Source organism: Eleutherodactylus coqui, chromosome 3 (assembly GCF_035609145.1).
Source record: "Eleutherodactylus coqui strain aEleCoq1 chromosome 3, aEleCoq1.hap1, whole genome shotgun sequence".
Lineage (NCBI taxonomy): Eukaryota > Metazoa > Chordata > Amphibia > Anura > Eleutherodactylidae > Eleutherodactylus > Eleutherodactylus coqui.
In genome coordinates this window covers 261,355,464-261,368,030 of record NC_089839.1, presented here as the reverse complement: position 1 = coordinate 261,368,030, position 12,567 = coordinate 261,355,464, and the positions used below count along the sequence as shown (strand labels likewise).

Sequence of the window (12,567 nt, the reverse complement as noted above, 5' to 3'; positions counted from 1 at the left end):
ATGTTACTGGCTGACAATGTAGCAATAAGTATCTGTGTTTAGATACAAAGAGGGGAACCCCAGGAACTCCTGCAGGTCACGTGGGCAAAGTCTAACTGTCCCCTGTGTGTAGTGCGGGACACAGCTGGGTCATCACGTGTAAAGCAGCAGCCCCAGGCTCCCCATCACTAGCAGGCAGGGCAGGGGAGTGGCTGCCAAGCGCTGAGCCTGCCCGGAGCTGCTGTGTGCAGTGCGAGCTGCCGGGGATCTGCACCGGGCAATGTGTGGCTACTGAAGAGCGCTGCCACTGGGGAGGCGAGGAGTTATTACACTGGACTGTCCGCTATGCTGGCCGGAGGATAACACTCGGCACAAACAGGTGAGGCACTACAGACGGCTGGACCTTTAAACTGCATGCAGGATCCCCTTTATTACATGCCCGCTCAGCAATAGTTTGCATGGAGCCTGTAACTTTGTACAAGCCTGCAGAACCATGCCATAACCGGGGCAAATCCTAAGGAAAAGCTGTGATTGACAGCAATGGGTTCAGTCCAGTCTGAGACTATAGTCTAGCCAGGGTTTAGAGTCCATCTCTGTCATTTATGTTTAAGATTATTCAACTAATCATTAATTATAGTAGTTATTATGGAACGTTATATACATGTAATTATGACCCATGGAGTGAATGGTGTGCAGTTAGTACTATGTGACCAGCGAGGACTCGCACCTCCAGGTAATTCTGCAGGCTACACCTATGCTGCTTTGATGTCACCTGGGGATTTGCACTCTGGTCCAGCCATAAAGATTGGAATTTGCAAACAAATGCTGCCTACAGATAAATGGTATTTCAGTTTACTGATGTCAGGGGTATTGCTGATTAGGATATGGGTCACCTTACAGGGTCATTAGCTGCAAATTGTGGATTCATTAGGCTATCATCTGATCGGTGTTTTAGTCATTGGTCCTCACTGTATACTGTTTCCTTATCACATGGAAGCATATCCAATGTTACATGTGTAGTAGAGGCAGTCGGATAGCATAATCATGGGAGCTGTGGCCACAGGGATAATTTGGGTAATAACGTTTTTAGAACAATCTTACCATAAGGGCCGTTTCACACGAGCGTATGCGTTCGTACGTTCTCTCGTCTGCGCCATAAATTCGCATGAATGGCCGATTTTCCAGAATCAAGTCCCAAACTTAATTAGCATTTTCTCGTCCATTCACATGACCGTTTTTAGCGAAAAAATACATTACACGCCGGAAAGCCCTCGCTCGGCATAAATCCTCGGAAATGCCTAAATAGAGGCATCTATAAGTTTTTCGCAGCGTTGGATGCTGCTAAAATGCCCCCCTTCCTTTTTTTTTTCTCCTTCAGCTCCCATAGAAGTCCATGGGAGCTGCTGCCGTATATCTTTTAAAAGATAAAACCAGAACTGTCTTTTTGCCCACCGTATAATTGCACAGCGTACTTCGTCTTGTTTGTTCCGTTTTTTTTTTTTTTTTTTATGGCGCAACATTTTTACACGCCGTAACTTCGCCCGTGTGAATGAGTGCATTAGAGATCAATGCCTCAGATGGTCGTGTATATCAGCTGGGCGTGAAAACGCGGCCGATATACACACGTGTGAATAAAGCCTAAGGGCGATGTCACATGAGCTTTTGCACAAATACGCTCACCAAAGCGCAGCGTATTTGCGCACGAACGATGTCTGAAGAGCAACGTAGATGGCCTAATGCGCTTGCTGGTTCATATTACTGTTATATTTGCGCGCTGGGCCAGTTCACACACACACATGTGAAACTCCCTTTCCGTGCAATTGATTTGCTCTTAAAGCCTAATGAGGTATAGCTGCCATCTTTTCCTGTGTTTTGCGCAGTGTTTCACCCTTCCCCGTGCATATCTGAGCATCTCCCATAGACTTCTATGGGGCCTTTGCTGCACAAAATGCAGGAAAATAGAGCAGGTCCTTATTAAAAACGAACCCATTGAAATCGATGGGTTATATTCTGTGTTTAGCATGCGCAGAATCTGCGTGCGCGAACACGCTCGTGTGAAGGAGCCTTAAGGGTGCATTCCCATGAACGATTCTCCCACGCAAGTTCCGTCTGATTGCAATATGGATGGACTTCACACGGGGAAATAATCCACTGATTTCAATGCGTAACTTTACATTGAATGCACCCTAAGTGACTAGTTATTTCCAGGGGAGGAGGGTATTGTCTTTTCTCATGCACTATGCCCTGTACATAGTAACTATGATGGTCTCCTGCATGAACTGTTCCTGTCCTGCTGTACTGGGTGCAGAAAGAGAAAAAAAAAGATCCTTTGGACTCCCCCAGGATAAATCAATGAAGATTTAGCAAGTCCAATTTAATTTCCAGCAGTTCTTTGTAGGGCCTGTCCTCTGTGGCATCATCGCCTCTGACAGCTGTAATGTATTCTACGCTCATCACTACTGTGTACATTAGCAAATGAAAGCTCAGCGGTGTTCCAGTTTCTTGTGACCTTCATGCAGAGCTGAATGTGGATCACAGCGCAGTACTGTCTGGAACAGTTTAGCATATGTCCTTACTCCCCAAGGTTTTAGGTGTTTTTACAAAAACTTCAACATGTGGACAAAGGTCTAACAGCAAAGTTGGTAACCAATGGCTTCCTGTTGTGTGCGCAACTGGAAGTCGCATCATAGATAACTTGGCTCTACTTTATGCAATATATTGGACCCCACCACCCTCCCAGTTTGCTGCTCTTACTACAGTATGAGCAGGAGATCGGGGTAGGAGGACTCGGGTTGCTCAGGCAGCAGCCTGAATGAGGAAGGTTTCCCTCTGCTTGCTGACTGGAGTTTAGGGCAATTACTTTGTGCGACATTACTTTTAACTGTGGTGCGACATGAAGGCAGGAAATAGCCCAGTGATGGCATGTCGTCAGGGGGGCTATTGGGGGGGCCCCCTAGCTTAGGCGCCTGCTCACTACTGCTGCACCCCCTAAAGCTACATCATTGCCCTGCTGTCAGGATCCAAATTGATTAGTTAAGGACTGCAGGTCTGTGGAAAAAACTGTGTGGTGGAAAAGGCCCATTGCAGTCAATGGGTCCATGTGCAACCCATTGCAAAAAATATGCATATGTGAATAAGCCCTTTATGGAGATGTTTTTTTTTTGTTTTTTTTTTCTAAAGCAAACCTTTTAAAGGGGGTTGTTGGGGGTTAAAGAGAATTGGTAAAAGTGATAAAATTAAAAATGATCATTTTTAATCTGCTAAATCCTCTTCCATTCCAGCAGTGACACTTCAATGACACACCATAACCCCACGTGACCAGTGCAGCTATTCACTGGCCTCAGGAGTGATGCTTGCCTGTATGGAACAAGGCCAGTGATTTGTTGTAGTGGTCATATGGGTGTGTGGCACATCATAGTAAACAAAGACCAGCAGAGAACACCGGGGATTAACAGGCATTAGTCAATTCTTAGGCCTTATGCACACGGCCGTGATGGGCTCCGCAAGCGGAATAACGCAGGGGAGTCCGGCACCCCCCCCCCCCCCCCCTTCCCAAAAGACCCCATACTTACCTCTGGTTCCGCTGCGCGACATCCTGCATGACGCTCCAGCACGCATTCGCAGTAAAGCGCATGACTCGCCGGCGGAGTCATATGACGCGGTGGGCGCGGCGCGTATTTATGCTATACTCACGCGGAAAACAAATCGTGGCATGCTCTATTTCTGTGCGGGTCTCGCAGAGGCCCACATAGAAATGTCATTCCCGGGCCGCCGGCTCCGCTTTGCGCATGCTCCGGCTGGCCAGCAGCCAGCACATCAGAGAGCCGGAGTGGCGGTAGAAGGCGAGACCCGCACTAGTTCCAGCAGGGGTCTGGGGGATCCGACCCGGCCGTCTGCAGACGGCCAATAGCTGCAGTGAACCCCCCCCCCCCCCCGGATTTCCGCCACATTTTACGCGGCGGAAATCCAGCCGAGGGCATTAGACCTTATTCTATCACATAAACTGGTGGTAGCTGCTGCTTTTTTTTTTTCCAATCCCAGACATACTCATTTTATAATGACCTGGACATACAGTGTTTGCAATGTCCTAATGGTTACATGACCCTTCCTTTTTGCCAGTAAGCAGGGGCCTCCATAATTATAGGTGAAGCTTCTACTTACATTGTACCTTCCACTTCATTCACTACTTGAATGCAACAAAAAGCTTGTTTGTATATATCGAACAAGTAGCCATATATTTTATTTATGTAGGGTTTGTAAGGCCCATTTAGACATAATGATTATCGCTCAAAAGCCATCCTTTTAGCGATAATCGTTGAGTCTAAACACGCGGCCATCGTGCACTGTTCGTTCATTGATCATTTCTAGCCAATCGATGAGCCTTACCAGCGCCGCACACTGATATCTCAGTGGATGGTGCTGATAACATTCTTTCAGCTGGTATCCCGCTGGCAGCTCTCATCGGGGCACCAGCAGAAAGCGACGAAAACAAAGCAGCTGTACATACAAAACAACTGCTTTGTTCTCTGAGCTATCGCGGCAGTATACCGCTCCACCTGCATTAACTCTTTAGTAGCTAATTAGCTACTTGGAGTTATGCAAAGATGTACGCTCACAACTGTCACTCAAACTGTCGTTTGAGCGAATTATCGCTCCGTGTAAATGGGAGGTAAGTTGTCTGCAAGTGTCACTGATGAGACACAAGCCATTGTCTAAAAGCAACACCTTGAACACAAGTATCAGTCCTGAAGAATTACAAGGCTGTCTCTACTAGACAGATCCTGCCATGAAATGTACTTGTTTCATAGAACATGCTTCTGTTCAACAAAATTGCTGTCAAACAGTGCTATACATGGGTTATACATGAGCCTACTAAAAGTAATTGGATGCCTTACCTAAGCATTGATCAGAAGTAGTATTTATTTACATAGTGAGGTTTCTTTGACCCTAATTACATTTGATACTTTCCGTGGCATACTTTCTACTAATGTCTGTGCACCTCAGCTGGGCTTTCCCTTCATTCACCCTGCAAACATCTGGCCAGTCTCATAGAAGATGCTTAGTCCGTCCACAATGGTGCAAGGAGCATCATCATTGGACAGTTGAATAATGGAGTAACATTCTACTCTATCTTTAAATCAGAAGGATGTACCTGGGTGTGGAGGAGCCTGGGGAACACTTTCTGCTTGAGTGTATTGTGCCAACAGTTTAGTATGGTTTGAGGATCCGTTATGGTCTCAGGATGTTTTACGTGGCATGGTCTCAGTCCATTGGATACCATAAACATGGAGGTATACCTAGACATTCTAGACAATAATGTGCTGCCAACTATATGGGAATGGTCAGCAATACTTCCAACAAGACAACACTCCTTGTCATAAATCCAATGCTGTTTTACATTGGTTTGAAGATATGGATGTTCCACGACTAGCCTGGCCTGCGCAGAGGCCCGACCTGAACCCTACAGAATTTCTTTGGGACAAATTGTAATGTCAGATCAGAAAATGTGAACAGCGTCCATCTTCTTTGAGAGAACTTGTCAGACATTTGCAGGATGGATGAAAGGAAATACCAGCTGAAGTGTTTCAGAAGTTAGTAGAAAGTATACCATGGAGAGCATCTGTTGTCAAAGGAGGCCACACGAAGTATTAAAGCAACCCTCTGGTAACAACACTTATACGTTAGTATGCATCATTACTCTAAGACACTACACCAGCTTTGATTGACCAGTGCTGTCCACATGAGCAGTACTGACCAGTCAGAGCAGCATGTGGTGTTTAAGAATACCGGTTTGCACTATGTACAGTGTGCATCAGGTAGCCAGAGAAGTGGTGCGTCCATCTTTGGATGTTCAGGCTTGGAGGGTCGTCTTAACATGTATAGGTAAAACTTTTGGTCAGATGTCCACTTACTTCTGGTAAGATAGCATATAAAGTGTTTGATCACTTTGATCCGGTGACGTCTATATTAAACTACATATGTCCGTGGCTTAGGATGTACGGTAAATGATCAAAGGTGTCATCAGTGTAGGAAGTAAGTTGATACTGAGATGGTACAGACTATGTGCGGATCCTTTTATTATATCTCTATAGCATCTGAATGGATTAAGTCAATAGAGAGATGACTGTTATGTGACTGAAGTTTTTTAAAGAAGCCTGGGGATCCCAAAAGCACAGGATGTGGTTATTGCTGGGGACATGCACATAAACTGTTGTAAGGCTTGCATCATATCAAGATTTTTTTCCCTTTTTGCCCAAAAATGGCATAGTGGGAGTCTGAGAGTTTTGACCAACCTGCTGTAGATTTCACAGGAGACCTCTCCCTATGGGTGGCCAGTTCCACAAAAGTTGTGTCGAAACTTCTATTGGTTACCATAAAACCAAAGCCTCCCTATCCTCTTTGTAATAATAACCCTCTGAATATTTAATGGCGATGACCTGACCTTCTGATGGTAAGGATTAATGAGCTGTCCAGAGAATACAGAGCTCACTGATCCATATCAGAGAGAGTAGGACAACCTGCTCATATATATGCTTTTTCTGCTCGGTTCCATGCAAGTCACATGATTGGTGACCAGATGAGATATGATATGACCTCGTTCTGTAACTTCTTGGTACATTTTGCTATATATAGTCAACCTAGAAATACATCATTCCTTCTTTCTTCCTATGTTATCAAGAAGCACATGACTCCTGCTCATAGGGAATCAGGAAGGCAAACCTGCTGACTATAGCTGAGATCGCCTCCCATACGCGTCTTCTCTCATGCACATTTACAAGTATTTATAGTTTATTTTAGTCTCTGCGTATTTATTTGCAAACCCTAATAATAAGACATTTGTAATGCACTTGTCCCAAAGAAGGTATTTTTAAGTACTGTGAGTGGAGTTATTAGGAGTGCCGAAATCCTTTCATTTCTTGTACCATGACCAACGCTGCCCTGGATGATGCTGCTTGCCGCATACTTTGTGGTTTGGATAGGGAGACTTTGTGTACACATTTTGATTTTGGCAAACATCGCAGCTATGCAGACAGCTGTTACTTACAGGGTAAATAGTCAGTTTAATAAATATGGTCAGGCTTATCCGATACTGGTATTTGATGCCACCACTGCTACCCGATTCCAGAGACCTGTTCATGTAGTGCGGTGCTGAATGGTGACCTTGGTTATTACGGTGTGGTGTGACCCACAGTCATAGGGACTGAGCCTGGCAGCTGTGGTGTTAAGGAACAACCCAGTTGCCCAATCTGTGGGTGCTGTGTTGTGGTGGCAAGGGTCACCATACAGTACTGCACCCAGTAGTGTAGGGAAGCACTAAAAAGAGGTCGTCGTGAAGTGGCTAGTCGGCTTGTAGAATTTGTTAAAAATGTAACAAAGAACCTCATGTTTATAAATCCTGCTGAGAAGCTCCAGGTCCATGTATAATAAGGGTGTACGGCTTAGGTTTTGTTGGGAAATGACTCCAACAGAGTAGCATCTCACAGATGTTTCTCAGTGAGCATGATTAGTCTTGTGGTGGTCCCACAGACATCAGCTGGTGACTTAAAGACACGGTACAAAGAAATGACCCATCAGGAAAACCCACTGCCATTTTTAGATAAGTCCTAGTTCTGCAAAGGACATTGGGGCATATTTGTTTTGATCATTCATGTTCTGTAAGCCTGATTTCTGATCAGTCGTGATTTGCAACTTTGGATCTTTTACCATTAGCCTCTGTTTCTAAAAGTGTGCGGTGCAAAAAATTGGTATAAATTGCAACTTTGACAGCCTGAAAGATATGCTAAATATATTTAGAGGTTCGTGCCTGTAATTACATTTGGTGCAGTTCACAACAGCAATATGACTGAGTACAATGTTCGGTGCAGTGTTACAGCCCTATCCCGGGGCTTTTTTCATTGTCTGTCGTTATTGAATGACAGGGATACTGAATCTTTTTAATAATTGCTCCCTATGTAGCCAGCTATACTTGGATCAGTACATCTCACATGCATTAGATTTGTATTGGGGATACCCATCAAGCTTGAGGGAATCCTCTGACTATCTCATGTCTATGGGGAGACTAGTAGCTGATACCACTTCAGTCATTACATTGAAGGGGCCTATGGTGCCCTTTCAGTTCATAGTTTAGAGAATTGTATATCTCCAAGCTTTGTGCGGATTGTTTTTTTTTTATTTTTTTTATTTTTTTTTATACTGTACTTTGCTTTTTGGACATATAAAAATGTTGCAGAACGTTTACTAAATCTGGCACGCAGTCATACTATTTAAAACACAACCCCTTAAATGGCAGGGAAGCATTAAAAATGAATACACGCATACCTTACTGAGACTCTGCAGAAAGCAAATGCTGCATTTATGTGTTCCTTGCATTGGGTATTCCTTCTCATGCATTTAGAAAGCGTCATACTTAGTTTGCAGCATCTCCTACATTGAAGTTGCCCAGCATCGATCAGCTGTTTTTTCAGCTAAGAGTGGATTCAGAACAGCGCCGGGGTTCTGCTTTCCTTCCCTGTTTAAGGGGCAGGAAAGGGGAATCCCCACAGCTGAACAGCGCCTAATGGACCCTATTGACTATAATAGGGTCCATTCAGTTTCTGCTCAGCTGCCTTGCTTTTAGACAGAAGAAAAAGTGCTGCATGCAGCACTTATTCCTTTTGGTATTTTGAGTCAGGTCTGCAATGGAACCTTCAGACGGTTCCAACGCAGAAGTGAAACCAGCCTTAGCTCCCCACTTCTCCTCTCTTCAAAGGCTATCTACTCAGTACTGTACAGCTATCTCTCCAAGTAGCTGCTGGTCCCTTTCACCTCACTGCTCATAAGAGAAGAAAATGAACCCATAGTGAACAATGGCCCTCTGTAGTAGTAGTAGTAGTAGCTTTCTCTGATGAGCTCTCTGTCCTCCTGATCTCCATCACCTTCCAACACTGTTATACAGTCCTTTGTAATAACTCAATGGAAAGGCAGTGAATGTTTCTCAGCTCCTTCCCTGCTGTGAATGTGCAATCTGTCAGTCTACTCTGACAGAATTTGCTTAGATTGAAGTCCCCCAGTCTGCAGTGCCCTGAAACATAATACAAGTATCGAAATGACATGAAAACCAATTTACAAAACATCTTCATTTCCCAAAATGCACTGATTTAAAAATAAATAAATAAAAGGATTGCAATGTGTTCATAGCCTTTTGGCCAGCTGCACATGGGTGGGTCGGATTCTGCATTCTAACCCTGTGCCCGGCTGGCATCTGCGTGTACCTGCCTTCTTTTAATCTGCTCTGTACTGTGGATGGTCCACCGGGCGAGCCATCAGACATGCACAAAGCAGATTTAAAATTTTTTAATTTTTTTTAATTAAATCTCTGCTTTTCCTGTATCATTGCCTAGCGATAACACGGATTCCACGTTCTTCCCGCAATGTCATTGCGGAAGGGCCGTGGATTAGACTACTTCCATTGACTACACTCAAAAATAGAAAATGCTGCAACTTGTTTCCTACTCAAGCGGAAAATCGCAATTGATTTCCACTCGTGTAGAGGAAAAAGCGTTTTTCAATAGCATGTTATGCGCAGTATTCCCTGCGGAATCCAGAGGCGGACGCCCGCTCCTGATTCTGCGATGTGCCGGCGGCCTTAATGAAAACTGTTGACCACAAGGAGACTATGCAAAGAATTAGCACACATACCATTTTATACTCAATAGATACTTCAAAAACTACACGTATAAATGTATCTAATTCTATAGTGGAAATGAAATGCTATTCTGCGCCCTAATCAAGTGTGGAGATTCTTGTAACGGCACATCAATATACAGTCCTGTTCTTGTGTAGAGAAGGGACCCCGGCACCACCCAGGCTGCTCGTAATTCTTAATAGTAACGTGGTTGTACTAATGAGCATGTTGGCACCTTTAACATATGTATTTCACTAGAGTACAGAGAAGGTTCTGTTAACCAGGAGTGGCTGCTTGTAGAAGGTTTTAGTGTGCCCGTCTGAGCGCTCAAATGCCCTTTTGTGCTGGAAATGTATTTGAAGTTTGTCCCTTTTGCAGGGCATTGCTCGGGCCATCTGGCTTATTGTTGGCTTACCATCTCTCTGATAGAGGTTTATAGTGTTCTGCAGTTGGAGACAGTTGGAGGAGACGCACATTCCAATCGGCCTTCTTAGTAAGAGAGGACTGAACAAGTAGGCTGCTTCTAAATGTCTGGGCAACATTGTTCTGTATCATTGTTCTTTTGACATGAATGGAACGTTGTGTCGGGAGTTTGGTCACATTGGTTGCAAAATCATTCCCAGCGAGTGTCTCTGACACAAAATTAGCCTTGTGTACAGACTGAGCAGAGCTGAATCGGTGTATGCTGTAGAGCAGAGTTTACCATTTTGCACATTTTATTTTGTGTGTTTCCATATAATTTTAGGTACAAATCGCTACATTATCCTATTATATCTTCTGTGAGTTATTGCAATGGACAGAGGGAAAATTTTAGTGAAAAAGTGAGCTCAGGTGCATCCCTATGTACCAGACGCCCATGATGGCATCGTGTGTGAAGAATGGATAGATTTTCATGTCTTGCTATGCAGCTGTTGTTGCTGAATTAATATGCCGGACAGATATTTATTCCCACTTAAAAGGTTCATGCAATTATCTTTCTAGAATTCAATATCCCCCACAGCGAATGGAATTGGACCTCCCTAAATTGCACCGAGTGGTGAATAATTTAAACTGTAGTTATGCCATATTCTTATCAGTGTGAGATGCTGGTTCAGTCTCCTGTTTACACTTACCTCTCATATCAATTTGTCGGAGGATTTAATTGATTATTCTGCATTCTTCAGATATGAGTAATTGCACATTTTGGCTGTAAACTTGTAACAGCAGACTAGTCCGTGGTTTTAAGCGTACCAGTAATTTCAGATGACTCTTCAGAACAAGCGATCGTATATACATGAGGAGTGGCACCTTTCGCTAAATGTTATATGACTTTTGTATGTGGAATTTTTCAACAGTTTTCCGCTCTGCGTGTTCTATTTGTAATTGTCAGTTTTCCCTGAGCTGGTGGGTGAAGACTAGCTGCTATGATGTCCCCTATACACAGCACAGAAATAAGAGGAGATACTGCTCCCCTAAAACTCTCTCACACATAGTACATTATATAGCAGTACTGAGCTATGTAGCTGTGAATCCAGTACTGGGGTGATCTAAAACATTAGAGGCAGATTAAAGTTCTCTGTGCTCACCAGAGGGTGTGTGTGTGTGTGCCTGCCTGCCTCAAATTGCAGCTGCTCCCTCCTTTTTCCCCCTCACCTGTCCAAAGACTTCTATGAGCAGTGTGTAACCTGATTCCTCGGTGATCTGTTAATCGATCTGATCTCACAACATAGATTTAGCTATAAATTCTGAATGAATCAGCCCAGTAGACAAAAGAAAGAAGTGACTAATAAGTGGAGAGTAGAGTTGAGCGAATATACTCTGCCAAGCTTGATGCTCGCTCGAGTATTAGCGTACTCGATGGTGCTCGTTACTCCAACGAGCATCAAATCGTGTTTGACCCCACCCCAGTTTTTGGCTCCTCCCCACTGTGACGTGCCTGTTTTGGTCCCTCCCCGCCGCAACGCAGCGCGCGTCATTGGCAAATTGGCTGGCTAGAGAGAGAGAAGAAAAGAAGAAAAAGCTCGGGACCCGGCGTCCCACATACAAAAATGCTCGAGTCTCCCATTGTAGTCGATGGGGTTCGTTACTCGAGTAGAGCTCTCGAATTTAACAAAAAGCTCGACTCGAATAACGTGGACCCGAGATTTGGGTGCTCGCTCATCTCTAGGGGAGAGGCATTTTTCTTTTAGGATATATTAGAAAGTTAAGCTTGTACACTCGATTTATGCAGAGTTTGTTGAATGTACCGTGCCTATTTAAATGGTCACTAACTTTTCAAACAAAAAATATGATAGCCAGTGTGATAAGTAAGAAAAATGCTGCTATTTACTTTTTTTGTGCTGAAAAATCTCTCTAAAGTGATGGTTACTAAGGGTTTCCCTTCCTCCTTGCTTGCTTTTCCCTGCCTGCTCTCAATTGATTGACAGGAGATGGGTGGGAAATGAGTCATTGTTGCTCATTGAAATGTATAAAGAGCAAATGAATGTGACTGTTTACTGTGTTTTTAGCTTCATAAATCACATCACTATTCATTCTTGCTGTACACTGACTATTTTGTCCGTGTGTTACAGTTAGAGATCAGGATGTTAAGTGTTCTGTGTATAGTCTATAGAACAGCAGAGCAGCCTGGCTCCTTCTACTAGCTTCGAGATGATTGAGAATAAGATGTACACACTATAGAGGAGAAAATGAGGAAAAATACAAGATAACAGAAGTCATATAATGGCCAGAAATATTGTGTTCCTCATGTACACATACGGCAGCGTATTCTGAAAAGATAGCAATGCTTTTTAAGGCTATCTCTACTTATTGTATAACTTTCTGGATATTCATAGCAGTTTTAAGGCCAGTAACACTTAAAAAATGCCTGTTTTGCCCTGGTTGGGTCCAGTGGGCATGCCCTAGTTTGTCATTAAACTGCTTTGATGATGGCACGGTAGGCCCTG

The 12,567-nt window shown here is 43.9% G+C and overlaps 1 protein-coding gene across 1 annotated transcript in view; it reads left to right on the top strand.

The window, feature by feature from the left end:
- The first annotated feature begins 203 nt into the window (after positions 1-203).
- Positions 204-12,567, top strand: part of BCAR3 (BCAR3 adaptor protein, NSP family member) — a 107,750-nt gene continuing 95,386 nt past the window's right edge. The window contains exon 1 of the mRNA XM_066597364.1: positions 204-358. The gene's annotated coding sequence lies outside the window, so the exon portion shown is untranslated. The remainder of the gene's footprint in view (positions 359-12,567) is intronic.